The sequence below is a fragment of the Stegostoma tigrinum genome, chromosome 16, assembly GCF_030684315.1.
Source record: "Stegostoma tigrinum isolate sSteTig4 chromosome 16, sSteTig4.hap1, whole genome shotgun sequence".
NCBI lineage: Eukaryota > Metazoa > Chordata > Chondrichthyes > Orectolobiformes > Stegostomatidae > Stegostoma > Stegostoma tigrinum.
In genome coordinates this window covers 5100402-5113874 of record NC_081369.1, presented here as the reverse complement: position 1 = coordinate 5113874, position 13473 = coordinate 5100402, and the positions used below count along the sequence as shown (strand labels likewise).

Sequence of the window (13473 nt, the reverse complement as noted above, 5' to 3'; positions counted from 1 at the left end):
AATGCCAGGCCTCCAGGAATTCCCTGGCATGTCTCTGTTTGGCTTGTGCTATTATGGATGTGTTGTCCCAGACGAATTCATGACCTTCTTTGTCTGTGTATTGAAACCACTGAGAATTGGTTGTGCCTTTTGGTGGCTGATTGGTGTTCGTGTATCCTTATTGTCAGTTTTCTTCCAATTTGGCCTATGTAATGTTTCTCACGGTCCTTGTATGGTATTTTGTATATTACGATTGATTTATTGGTTGCCGGTATGGGATCCTTTATGTTTGTCAGTAGCTGTCGCAGGATGATTGTTGGTTTCGTGGCTACCATGATACCTAGGGGTCTGAATATTCTTGTGATCATCTCTGATATGTCTGTGATGTACAGTAGGGTGACTGGTGTGTCTGGCTGTGTTGTGTCACACTGACTCGGCGAGCAAGTCTATAACCTAATCCCTACAATTTGGATGCAGGCCATTTGGCCCACTGAATCCACACTGACCCTCAAAAGAGCATCCCATCCAGACGCACCCTCTCCCTGTATTTCCCATGGATATTCTGCCTAGCCTGCACATTATGGGTTTGGGTTAGGGTTAGGGCAAAGTTACCTGGCCAGTCTACCCAATCTGCCCAACTTTGGACTGTGGCAGGAAACAGAAGCACCTGGAGGAAACCCACATAGACACAGGGAGACCGTGCAAGCTCCATACAGACAGTCACCCAAGGGTGGAATTGAACCCGGGTCCCTGGCACTGTGAGGCAGCAGTGCTAACCACTGAGCCACTGTGCTGCCCATGATGGTTGCAAATTTCAATGAATTGTGTACCTGAACCTTGGGTCTGTCTGTTCTACAGAACTACCCAGGGCCCTATCATTAATTGTGTACATCTTGCCCTGTTTGTTTAACCAAAATGCAATATCTCACATTTATCCAGGTTAAACTTCATATGCCAGTCCTCAGTCCATTGACCCAATTGATTAAATTTCTTTATAATTATAGATAAATTTCTTCACTCAGAGACAGCAAGAACTGCAGATGCCGGAGTCAGAGATAATACAGTGTGGAGCTGGAGGAACACAGCAGGTCAGGCAGCATCAGAGGAGCAGGAAAGCTGACGTTTCGGGTCAGGACCCATCTTCAGAAATGAGGGAGGGGGAAGGGAGCTGGGAAATAAATAGACAGAGGAGGGGCGGTGCTGGGGAAGGTAGGTGGGATGGTGGTAGATGAGTGGAGGTAGGGAGTCATGGGGATTGGTTAGTGAGGTGCGGGGGCAGATAGCTGGGAGGGAAGATGGTCAGGTTGTTAGGTCAAGGAGGCGGGGCTGAGAGGGAGGGATAGGCAACAGATGAGGCCGGGGAAGGGGAGATTTTCAAACTGGTGAATTCCATGTTTCAGCCGTTGGTCTCTGGGCTCCCGAGGCGGAATATAAGGCGTTGCTCCTCCAGTTTGCTGGTGATGTCATTGTGACACTGGAGGAGGCCCAGGATGGACATGTCACCTGGGGAGTGGGAAGGGGAGTTAAAATGGTTGGCGACTGGAAGGTGTTACCATTTGTCACAAACAGAGCATGGATGCTCTACAAAACAGTCTCCAATTCTACACTTCGTCTCACCCATGTAGAGGAGGCCACATCAGGAGCAGTAGATACAGCAGACCAAATTGGCAGATGTACAGGTGAACTCTTCTGGTGTCATCCGCAAATGTACCAACCGTGCCTTCTATATTCTCATCTAAGTCATATATATATATATAAATGACAAACAACAGTGGTGCCAGCACCGATCCTGTGGAACACTGCTGGTTACAAGCCTTCCATCTGAAAAGCAACCCTCCTCCACCACCATCCTCTGTCTCCTACTGTTAAGCCAATTTTGTATCCAATTGGCTCGCTCATCCTGAATCTCTTGTGAGCCAACCTTATTTATTAATCTCCCATGTGGAGCCTTATCAAGTCCAAGTAAACCACACCTACCATTCTGCCCTCATCAACCTTTTAGGTTACTTCCTCAAAAAAGTCAATCAAGTTTATGAGACATGATTTCCATCACACAAACCCATGCTGACTATCCCCAATCATTCCTTGTCTCTCCAAATGCATGTAAATCCTATATTCTCAGCATCACCTCCAACAACACTACAGATGTCAGATTCACAGATGTATAGTGACAGCCTGCAGCTCCAACAGTTTATTCATACCATTTCTCAGGTGATTGTGAATTTTCTGATTTCTTCCCCCCCACTTCCATTTCCTGATTTAAACTTGTTTACAGGATGTTGCGTGATGAAGACTGATGCAAAATATCTTTCAATTAATCTTTTATTTCCTTATTTTCCTTATTAATTCTCTTGTCTCATTTTCTACAGGACAAACACTTAGTTCATACACTTTTTATAAGATTAATAGAAACTCTTTACTCTCTGATTTTATATTTCTGGCTAGCTTTCATACTGTAATGCTTCCCTTCTTATTCATTTTTTTGCATTTCTTTACTGTTTTTAGACCAATCTTCTCATATCTTCACGCAATAATGTACTCTCCTTGCATTGCAAGTGAATGTAGCATTCTCATTTACCAATCAGCTGACTACAACAACATAACTGGGACTAGAGAATGGAAGACTATACATTGTGGTCAATTCTATTGTTACCCTTCCACCAAAAACGGGACATCAGTGATATAGATTGTGTCTAGTTTTGAACTGCAGTAGAGTGCATACAAAGAATTTTCCTCACGTCACTGCTAGTTCCGTTGCCAATCATCTTAATTTTTTAAAAATCCATTCATGAGCTATGAATAATGACAGCAAATCCAGTATATGTTATTCATCTCTACCCGCCCATGGAAACCTGGAGAGCCACCTTCTTGAACCACTGCAGTTCATGTATTACATGTAGTCATACAGCACGGAACCAGACCCTTTGGTCCAACAAGTCTGTGACCAACATAATGCTAAACTAAACTAGAGAGGAGGGGAGAGAAGTTGTTGGAGTGGTGTCTAGAGTTGGTCACCTATAGCAGGCTGAAGGGTCTAGGCCCAAAACGCCACTCTTCCTGCTCCTATGATGCTGCTTGGCCTGCTGTGTTCATCGAGCTCTACACCTTCTTATCTCTGTGCTCCGTCTGCTGTGATTTCATCGCGCTCTGAGCTTGCTGGAGCCTGCAGTGTTTTCTGAATGAGTACAATACAAAGAGAGTGAAGACTTTCAAATGGAAATATGCTGATAGTAGAAATTCATAGTAGTATATAGTACAAAACTTGATTCTGAAATAAAATAATACTTGGTTCGTTTTATAAAACTTCAACAAAATTGCGAATCAGTTGACAGAAAACTGCCAAAGAACATTACTAGTTGTAGGTGCCTCTGGCTCCTGATTCAACAATATGGCCCTCTTCCTCACCACATTGAGCCCAAGCCATCCCAAGCCCAAAATTTTGAGATTACAGTGGAGAATTTTCAAATTGTTATAGAATTTTCAAGAATGTTTGGGCAATTTACTGAATTGATTACTGTGCACAGATGCATGATACTGAAACGAGACGACATTTCTTCAGCCAGAAAGTGGTGGGCTTGTGGAATTCATTGCCGCAGAGTGCAGTGGAGGCCGGGACATTGGATGCCTTCAAGGCAGAGATCGACAAATTCTTGATCTCAAAAGGAATCAAGGGCTACGGGGAGAGTGCAGGGAAGTGGTGTTGAAATGCCTATCAGCCATGATTTAAATGGCGGAGTGGACTTGATGGGCCGAATGGCCTTACTTCCACTCCTATGTCTTATGGTCTGATGAGCTACAGGAGTTACAATGGAGACAGCAACCATTTGGCCTGTTGCACCTACAACAATACTAGCCCCTTAACTAAACTATTAGGCCTAATCCTGTTTCCATAACTTCTTTATTTTGGACTCTTTCCGTTCATATATTTATCAAGTTCTCTTTAAATGATTGCCAACATTTTGCTACACCAGAGAAACATTGGCATTGGTGAGGAAATTGGAAGAATATAGCAAGGACAAAGAAACGTGATTCTTAATGTCAAGAAAAAACTTCTGATTCTCACCTGAAGGTTTCCAAAGTGAAATGCGAATTTCACTGGTAAGCAGTGAGGACCTTTCCAAACACTTGCATTGTATTCAGTGGTCTCGCCAAACAAAAACTCACACAAAATCATATAAACCCCTTTAAGGTCATCCCTCAACTCCTATTTCATCCAATGAAGGGTATAAATAAGGTGAATGTCGGGTGTCTTTTTGCCCAGGATGGGGGATTCAAGTCTCGGAGCATAGTTTTAAGGTGAGCGGAGAAAGATTTTAAAAAAGACATGAGGGGCAATTTTTTTACATACAGAGTGGTTTGTGTGTGGAATGAACTTCCAGACGAAGTGGTGGTTGGGGGTACAGTTAGAATGTTTAAAAGATATTTGGTGGAGTAGGTGAACAAGAAATGTTTGGAGCGATGTGGGTCAAAGGCAGGCAGGTGGGACTGGTTTAGTTTGGGATTACGGTCAGCATGGACTGGCTGGACCAAAGGGTCTGTTTCTGTGCTGTATGAGTCTATGAGATGAAAATGGTTGAAGAAGCATGAACGGTAGGGAGGTGTCCCGAGTGAGGGAGTAGGAAATGCAGTTAGCAGAAAGGCTTAACCATTTGGGACAAGGAGGCAGGTGAAAGCCATAGAGCAAAGGTGTTGCAAGCATCAGTTAGAGTTGGAGATGGGTGATGTGTTCAGTGACTAAGAGTTACACTAAGTGTGAGGAAGCAGAGAGAAGTTGGTGCAACTTGCTTGTGTGTGAAAGTCATTGACCTTTTTTCAAAATTGCTGCATCTTTCATTTTGCCCACTCTGTTATGTGACTGCAGGCACTCCAGACCAGCCAACACTGTGAATCCAATCTCTTCCACATGATACTCTTGGCCCTAAAACAAACATAAAATTCCACTGGTGGAAATGTGTAAGAAAGTACTGGAATGATTCTGTAGGTCCAACAGAGACTTTGGAGACAAATGTGGAGTTAACATTTCAGGTGTTCCTTCATCAATCTTTAAACGCAAAAAAGATTTGAAATATTTCAACATTGTTTCTGTTAACTCATAATTAATTAGCTATAAATTATTATACAATTACCACATTATCCTGACAGTAGTTATGAGTCAGCGATTGTAATAGAGCAAGCTGGTACTCAGGCTTGTGTAATAATGTAAACAATCATAGACTAATGTTGGTGAGTGAGTCTATATGTTGTATATATCAGTGGATTAGATTTCAGCACAGAGTCCACTTTGGATGATGAGTTGGATGGGCATATTGTCCTGTTGAACCTGTTTTCAGTGCCTTGTGAGCACCTTGTGTGGCTGACTTGACAGTGTTATCCCAGCAGCCATCATACCATTGATTTTCTTCCTGGAAAACTGCTGTGCTGCTCCTGAGGTAGATTCCACTGAGAATTCTCAGCTGCAGTATTTGGACCAAGATTTTGACTTTTGGCAGGGTTTTGTCCCAGGATTTGTTGGATTTGCAGCCAGTATGGAATTTTTAAACATTCCCATTTCTGTGTGTGTTTTGTTTTTGGCTAATTCATACTCAAAAGCTCAAAACTAGATGTCTACGAGGTTCTGCACCACCAGCAGCAGCAATTTCCTACCTTGCTGTTCCTTCGCTGTTGTGTGAAAATCAAACTCTCCCTCATTAACAGAATCTTGTGTGTATGTGCACCATGTGGACTGCAGCAGTTTGAGAAGATGGCTCAATATCACCAAGCAGAATTATGGAACAGCACATTCTGAGAATGATTTTGCTTTTAAAAACCATGAAATATTTTGGTTTAAAGTCTCATCTGAAAGAAAGCAGCAATGACACAGTGCAGCACTCCCTCAGTGGTGCATTGGAGTGACAACGCTCAAACTCCGTGGTCAAATCTCTGGATATGGAGTTTGACCCACGGTCTTCTCACGCATGTAGAAGAACACTGCCTGTGAAATGTGACTGAGCCCTACATTTATATCAAATCACGTTGACAAATTCCTCTTACAGCCAAAATGAGAGAAAAGGCCAGATTAGGGATCAAACCTAAGAATGTCAGAAATGTTTTCTTACAACACTGAATATGAATGAATTAAATAACACTTTACCATTTTCCTAGTATTTGGAGGAAGGTTGGTGACATTTTGGTAATATCACTAGGCTCGTAATCTGGGGGCCCAAATTCAGATCACGTTGCTAATTCTAGAATTGAAAGATAATCTTAGTAATGGTGACCATTAAACCATTATCGATTGTTGTAAAACACATCTTATTCATTAATGTCCACCTCCAGAGTGAAATCTGCCACCCTTACCTGGTCTGGCCTCAAGACCCACAGCAATGTCATTTACACTTAGCTGCCCTCTGAAATAACCAAGGAAAACATTCAGTTCAAGGGCAGTTAGGGACAGACAATGAATGTTGGCTAGTCAGAGACACCTGTGTTCCATGAAAGAATAATTATTTTTAAAATGCTGTTTAATTTCTGGGGATGTCAATATGTGTATTGCCATACTTCTTAAAGCAATGAGGGTAAAGATTTGAACCAAGCTCTCAATGTACACTCAGCCAGTGTAGATTCCATTAATCATGGGGCCCCAGAGGAGAGACAGATTTTGTCTATACGATCTTTACTTAAAGATAGAAAGGGATATGAAAATCACAGCCAAAATGATACAAAGAGGGGCATTCAAAGGCTGAAACTTGTATAACAAAGGAACTGCAATACTAGGAGGCAGGAGCTGGAGTCATTGGAAGGGGCATTGAGTATAAGCATAAGCTGGTTATGCAAGTTTATAGAACTTCAGTTAGGCCACATTTGGAATATTGTGTACAGTTCTGGTCTTCACACCACCAGAAGGATGTGGATGCTTTAGAGAGGGTGCAGAAAATGTTTACCAGAATGTTGCCTGGAATGGGGGATTTTAGCAATGAAGAAAGGTAGGACAGACTGGGTCTGTTTTCACTGGAACATAGGAGGTTGAGGGGTGCCCTGTACAAGTTCATAAGATTGTGAATTGTATGGACAGAGTGGATAGTATGAGGCTTTTTTCCCCAGGATAGGGGGGTCAGTTACCAGGGGTCACAGGTTCAAGGTGTTGGGGCAGGAGGGAACGTTTAAAAGAGATGTGTGAGGCACATTTTTCATACAAAAGGTAGTGAGTACCTGGAATGTGCTCCCAGAGGAGGTGGTGGAAGCAGACACGATAGCAATGTTCAAGAACCACCTGGACATAAACAAGAAGGGAGAAGAGGGATTTGGATCCTGTAAGTGAAGACAGTTTTAGAATGGAAGGGCAAAATGTGACGGCGCAGGCTTGGAGGGCCGAAGGGCCTGTGCTTGTGCTGTACTGTTCTTTGTTCTTTGTTTGATATAGGCAAGCAACTACATGTTAAATATAAAATCCACCAGACAAAAGTTAGGAATTTGAATTCAGTCAATCTAGTCATTTGGATAACATTTGCAAAAGTTGCCCAACTGGTTCACATATGTCCTCCAGGGAACATTCTGCCATTTTGCCTGTCCCTGACCTCATTCGTCCTTGATTTCAGAACAATGGACATATTGTAAATAGCTGTTGCATGTTGCATAGCTCACTGTTTTGGAATCAGTTACAGAGGAGGTAAAGAATGTACACAAGAGTATACACAGAATATAGACCAACCTGGAATGAGAGTCAGTAAAATCAGAATCATCTGCCTAATGTAGATTCTAATATCTCTTCATATCTGCCAATTAATACAGCTTTTTCATCAGAATTGAAAGATAATGAGTCCCTAAAGGGAGAAAAGGAGGGAATGGAGGAGAGGAGAATTTGAGGAGGTAAATTCAGTCACATTGTTAATGGTCTTTAATTTATTTGTAGGTGGTGAACATTCACTTGAGATCTCATATTGGCACAGACTAAAATGCTAGTGGTTCGATAGGAGGTGCCTGTTAGTAATAGAGAATTCTGTAACTAAACTTAATTGAGTGTAAATATTGGCCCCAGTTCTATCCTTGATCATTTACTTCTCTCGAAAAGAATATGGAAACAGTGAAGCATGGCCATAAGATGAAAGTTGAATGCTGAGAGAAAATCACTGAGGCCATTGTGAAAAATGACAGAAAACCAGGTAAAATCCTAATGTAACACCAGTCGAGACCTGAAACGTCAAACTTTCCTGCTCCCTTGGTGCTGCTTGGCCTGCTGTGTTCATCCAGCTTCACACCGTGTTATCTCAGATTCTCCAGCATCGGCAGTTCCTACTATCTCTAAAGTCCTAATGTGTTCAGATTCTCAACAATTCGACCAGAGAAAGGATGAAGTGGACAGTACAGAGTGTTACGTCACTACAAGTTAGGAAACAGGGTATGACCTTGGCATTGCTATTCCTTAACAGAAGTAAGTCATTTTATGAGTTGAACTGTTGTGATGAAGATTTGGACCTCCTTTAGAGTTCTTAGATGAAATTTATAAGAAAGACCTATTAATTGTAAGGCATTTGGGGGACATTGATAGATTTTGGAAACAGGATGGCTGTAGCATCGAAGAACATATCATGGACTTTGACAAAATTCACTTGGGGGACCCCTGGATAAACGCTATCAATTAACTTGCTGAATTGTGCTAAGGCGCCTCACGGACAGGCTCCTGTTCCTAACATGTGTTCAGTTCTCTTGGAGAGGGAGAGTTTATTGTATCAGAAAAATATTATTTGTAAAATATTCCCAGGAAACCAATCTTTTCCTTCAGTGTTTGTGAAAGAAATGGGACACAAAAAGAACGAGTCAGTGATTGCCACCTTTTGAAATGGCCTGGATACTGGACGCAGGCATCAATACAATGGAAGAATTAAAGATGAACAGAATGGGGATGAATGCACCATTAGCAGACCTAGCGATTATAACACGAGAAGGAACTGGTAAAAACAGAAATCACAGAATCGTTATGGCACAGAAGAAGGCCATTCAGCCCATTGGCATTAACTGATGGAACTGATGCAGATACAATCTCCCACATCCTGGCACATTATTATGAATGAAATGACTACCCAATGCCCCCCTCTTGAATGCCTCAATTAAAGCAACTGCCACCAGATGTCCAGGTGCATTCCATGCCCTCACTACTCATTGTGTGGAAAGGTCTTTTCTTACATCACGTTTCCTTCATTTGCAGACCACGTTTAAATCTGTGAAAGAGTTTCATTCTATATTTTGTGGATTTAACCTTCCTGTGCAAGTACATTGGAAGGGCAAAAGTGTTTTATCATAGACAATATTATGAAGAACTGAATAGAAATAAAGACACTTTCTGATAATAGAAAGGATTGGCAATGGTGAATTCAGAGACATATGCGAATACTTTACCACGGTCTGCACTGAAAGTCCTTTCAGTAACAAACTCTGAGGAGAATCCTGCAGTGATGAAAAGCTGCAACAAATTTAGCTGCGCAACCAGACTGCAAGTTGAAAACATCCCTTGAGGCCCATACAAAGAATTCACTCCAGACAATTGTAAGATGCCATACTCATCAAGCAGTCTGTGAGACAAATCTGTTCAATTCTGTCTGACAGTCCTCCTGCTCTATTGCAAACTACAGTTTTTTTTCCAATTTCTCGAGAGCTCTATGTGTAAGACAGTGAGTTTTTGTCTAGGCTGATGTCTCGGGGAGGAAAAGCAAGAAGAGCTTTGAGGTATGTAATACCATCTGAGACAGAATTTAATGCAGGAGATAAAGGTGTTTTATAAAAGAGAGGATATTGGGGAGCGGAAAGGCTTGAGTAAGGTGATGGTGAGACTGCACCTCGTCAATGTGGCATTCAAAATGTTGAAGTCAATTCATCATGATTTAACAGAATTAATAGATTTTTTTAATCAGCTTGTTCAGGGATGTTAGAACACATCTACAGAGCAGGTGAGACTTGAACCAGGGCCTCTTGACTCAGAGGCAGGATGCTACCACTAAACCGCAAGAGCCCTTAAGATCAATGTCAGTACAGTTTCTTGAATTCTGAACAGCTGAGGGAAATAAGCCAGGCAGCTTCTACCTCAATCCCTCATGTGGTCTTAATCATGGAGCTGAGGAACAGAATAAAGTAGATCAGGGCCTGGTTAGCGACAAGCTGAAAGATCATCGTGCACAGGTTTCAAAGCTAACATCCAAAGGCCAGGTGCAGCAGTCGCATTTTCAGCAATGCCAAGGAACTGGTATTTTAGTTTTACTTTGATTAAGAGCATCCTCACTCCAAGTTGAGTTTTTTCATCTAATTTACTCTACAAAGCTTCAGCGAGCATCAAGGTATGTTGTGTATCACACTCAAAAGTTGTAAAGAAAAATTGACTTAGATTGGGAAGTTATACAAAACATTGTTACAATACAGATGAATGCCATTTACCCCTCTTTCTTACTCTCTTTTCCTTACAGGGCCACGCAGATGGCCAGTCCCTGATGAATCCAGCGACAGCTCTGAGCCGCCCATCCAGCAGCGTGACTGTGATAAAACATGGAGCAGCATTGGGCAGTTTGCTGCCGTCTGTGAAATGGGAGATTCTGCAAGGTAAAACCACAGATATTTGATGTGTGTACAAAACAAAACCTCGAACTGAAATGAGGAACATGAGATTAGGCAACATTTAGCTATGTAGATGGACATGACAGAAATTTGAGGAGCTGTGCACACAGCAGTCCAATATCAGACAGAGTTATTCACCATTCAGTGCAATGAGTCTCTGTCAGTTATTCTGCAATGGCCCTGACATGTTACATATTATTCTCCCTCCTGTCACCTCAAATTGTTACAACTCATCACCTGTGACGGATAGATTTCATTCAATTCTTACCATTTCAAATAGTTTTTGTAGGTTCAAAGTGTGGAACCTTAAGTGCCTGTAAGACTGTTATATCTTGGAGTTACTTCCTACCATCTTTCAACCTGCTACTTCAAGAGACACAAAGACCGTGGAATATACCACTTCACCAAACCCATTGGTCTCGAAATCTCCCCAATCTAATTTTATCAGATATCTGATTTTATATGCCTCCATTAAAATAGTGAAGAAAGGAGTTTGAGATTCATTCTTTAACAGGCTGTAAAGCAATGTTATTAATATGTCCACAACCCTCAAATAACTTTCTGTATTTCAGTTATAGTTTTGAATATTGGCATGTTTTCTTCATCTGTACGCAAGTACCTGATTCAAGAATCAGTATCTTAGCCCTGAGGCTTCTTGTGCTGAATGCAGAACAGTTCATTTTTGCCTAAGGGAACTGGTTGCCCAGAGTATGAGTCAGATCCTCTTTCCTTTAGGATTCTGTCCTGTTTCCCAGACAAAATTCCAAATCTACTACCAGCGCGTCCTGTATCCGCCCCACCAACCCAGCAGCAAAGGGTAATGTCAGGAATCCTATCCTTTAAAATGCTCCTGCTGGAATCAAGTCATCCTTTGAGGCCTCCTGAAGGTTTTACACTAAACTAAGGCCATCAATCCAGTTCCCTCAATCAAAGACTGAATTTCTGCCATTCAACCAGAGGATTAAAAAAACCAACTCTTAATTGTGTCAATAGCAAGAAACAAGTGTGGACTGGAAGCTATGTGCCTGAATTTTGGATGTCTTTTTGAAGATGAAACTAGCAGGATAGATGAGGGGCAACTGGTGGATGTGGTATATTTATTTTTCTTAGAAAGCTTTAGATAAGGTGAGACATAAGAGGCAACCAAAATTACCACATGTGCAGTTGGGCAGAGCATGCTGGCATGAATTGTGAACTGGTTAATGGATAGAAAAAAAGAGTAGAAATAAATGGGTCATTGTCAGCTTTGCAGACTATGACTTGAGCCCAAGCTAGTCACAATCCATATCACTGGTTTAGAAGTGAGGGTTAGCAATATCCTTTGTCTGCAGCATTTGTTTCATACCAGCAAGAGCAATCTGTAACCCATTGTTCCCTACTTTTTGTAAAGTGCACATTGTCCCACAGTGACTATCTACACAACATTTGATACTGTACTATCTGCAGTGTATACATATTTCAGATTCCCACTAAAAAATATGCTAAATAGAATCCCATACCCACTTCAAGTACAAGAACCAGTGTTTCAGCTATGAAACAGCTTGCAAAAACCTTATTATTTTCTCTAGTTCCCAACATAAGGAATGACATTTTGAAACCAGCTGCATGAACGTACCCAAGAAAACATCAGCAGTGTTAAAAATGAGTGGTCTCATTTTCTTTGGATCTCCTAAGCTTAGAAACCTAAATATGCATTTCTCCAGTATCAAATTTCTAATGCTTGATTTCCATTCAAACATTCACTATTTCAGGGTATTATCACTACATCTAATCCTGAGACCCAGGTAATGTTCTGGGGACCCAACTCCAAATCCCACCATGGTAGATAAATTAAAGAAAAGTCTGGAATTAAGCACCTAATGATGGCCATGAAACCTTTGTCAATTGTCAGAGAAAATCCATCTAGTTCATTAATGTCCTTTGGGGAACAAAATCTGTCATCCTTACCTTGCCAGACCTCCAGTAATGTGGTTGACACTTAACTGGTCTCTGAGAGATTACGGATGAGCAATGAGGCCTATTCTGTGAATAAATTAAAAAGCATTCACCTATTATACCTCAAATCCAATCCATCAAAACTACTTCTCAACTGGTTTCGCTGACCAATGATGTCTTGTGATTGAGGAGCAAATTACTGCAGATGCTGGATTCAGTACTGAAAACAAAAAGTGCTGGAAATCACAGTGGGACAAGCAGCATCCATGGAGAGAGAGGAAGCTAATGTTTCGAGTCCAGATGACTGTGCATCAGAGCTCTGATGAAGAGTCATCTGTACCCAAAACGTTAACTTGTTCTCTCTCCATGTGTGCTGCCTGTCCCATTGTGATTTCTAGCGTTTTTTTTCAGTCAAGTCTTGTAATTGTTCTGTCTCTTCTTTAGATACAGTATCTTTCAGGATTAACTGGGGAGTAATGCTTTCTTGTGTATTCTGAATTTACTTTGCTGGGTAGCTAAGTTAATATGCTTAAAAGGCCCACAACATAAAGTTGCAATATTTCACCCCAATCTAACAATGAAGACATTTCTCAAAGTCTGCACCACCACTCTTAAGAAATCATCAGCAAGCATCATTATGATGTTTAAAGTTTTCCTTTATGCTACCAACCAAACATTGTGAGGGCACCTATTAGTTTAAAACAAACTACTTTCAACATGACAGATCACACTGAAAGATTTCACACTGGAATGCCATTCTCTGAACATATCGTTCAGGTCATGGATGCAGAGATAATGGGAACTGGAGAATCAGAGACAACAAAGTGTAGAGCTGGATAAACACAGCAGGCCAAGCAGCATCTTAGGAGCACATTTTGCTTTAGTTTCTATAGATTTCCATCTACAGTTGCAGGCTGTTTGGGCTCGCTCAGAAACACATCTGTCTTAAAAGTGTTGCCTTTTAGAAATGCAGCTCAGGTG

General features: G+C 41.5%; 1 protein-coding gene across 9 annotated transcripts in view; it reads left to right on the top strand.

Annotated features, from left to right (window-relative positions):
* The window catches only part of st3gal2 (ST3 beta-galactoside alpha-2,3-sialyltransferase 2), a 297050-nt gene that overhangs the window by 125664 nt on the left and 157913 nt on the right, over positions 1–13473 (top strand). For all 9 annotated transcript variants that reach the window (XM_059651578.1, XM_048546296.2, XM_048546294.2 and 6 more), the window contains one exon: positions 10410–10542. The gene's annotated coding sequence lies outside the window, so the exon portion shown is untranslated. The remainder of the gene's footprint in view (positions 1–10409; positions 10543–13473) is intronic.